Source organism: Mastomys coucha, unplaced genomic scaffold (assembly GCF_008632895.1).
Source record: "Mastomys coucha isolate ucsf_1 unplaced genomic scaffold, UCSF_Mcou_1 pScaffold5, whole genome shotgun sequence".
Lineage (NCBI taxonomy): Eukaryota > Metazoa > Chordata > Mammalia > Rodentia > Muridae > Mastomys > Mastomys coucha.
Genome location: NW_022196911.1, coordinates 26,138,177 through 26,139,583, shown reverse-complemented (window position 1 = coordinate 26,139,583; position 1,407 = coordinate 26,138,177).

Genomic DNA, 1,407 nt, shown 5'->3' with positions numbered 1-1,407 from the left:
TAGTGATGATGTACTCACAGAGAGTGTCATCATTGCTGTCACCACTGAGATATATAATAGGTACCCATGAGGTCACTGTCCCCAAAGCAATTTGCCCTATGATCCAGACATATATTACTTCTCATCAACTTAATTGCCACAGCTCTGAGAATAATATATTTTTTAAACAGAGTTGAACTATATTAAAGGGGATTTTTTGTATGGAGTGGTTTAGACAGAGTCAGGGTCTCATTATGTGGCCTGGAACTCGATATGTAGGCCAGGATAGTCCTAAACTCAGAGATCCCATTGCATCTGCCTCCTGAGTGCTAGGATTAATCTGTACCTGTGCCACAACACCCACATTAAAAGGGGTTTTTAATGTAGATTTAAATCTCTTTCATTTTACTTTACTCGTGTGAGTGTCTTGGCTGCATGGATATCTGTGCCTCTCTTGTATGACTGTGGAAGATAGAAGAGGGTTTTGGATCCACCTGACCTGAAGTTACAGAAAAGTGGGAGCTGGGAATCTAAGCCAGGTACTATGCAAGACCAGTTAGTGCTCTCAACTGCGGAGCCATTGCTCTATCACCTTTAAATGTAGATTTAACGATGTGATGTTTAAGGGAAAAAAAAGCCCAAGTATGGGTCTGGGCTCCTCAGAGGAGAATTGCACCACAGAGACTCAATCCTTTTCAATAATGAGTAAGAAGAGAAAGCCTCTGAATTTTCCTAAGAACTCAAGAGGCTGAATAAGTCGACCATCCCAAAATTGAAACTAAAATCCATTGTAGTCCGTTGTACATCCATTGTACATATTAGATGGTATTGTCCATACAGTAAATACTTTAAAATGTAAGAGTTAGAGAGGGAGCCCAGGGACACAAAAGGCTACAAAGCAAGGCTGAACCAGAATCTGTGAACGCCTAGGCAACCCGGAAGGCTGCAGCGCCCCCTGGCGGCCGACTGGATTTTGGGACATTTTTGACAGAAATCAGGGCGCCAGAGCCAAGCCACAGCTCATAAAAGATGACTAGACCCTAGCCCAATCTCGATCTGGTCGTCTCGCTCTGGAAAAAGATGGGAGGCATCTTCTTGGAAATTTAAGCGACTGAGGCCTTGGAGACCGAGCTCACCTTCCAAAAGACTGCAGGGCGAAGGCGGGCTCTCCATACCTCTGAGTCCGGATGTGCCCAACCCTGTTTCCCACAGGACCTTCATGGCTTTCCCCTCCACCAAAACCTACTTCCCACACTTGGACCTGAAGCCAGGCTCTAGCCAGGTTAAAGCCCATGCACAAAAGGTGGCCGACACACTGACTCTTGCTACCCAGCACCTGGACGACCTGCCTGCTTCTCTGTCTGCTCTCAGGGATCTAAATGCCTGCAAGCTCCATGTGGACCAGGCTAACTTCCTGATGAGTCCTGT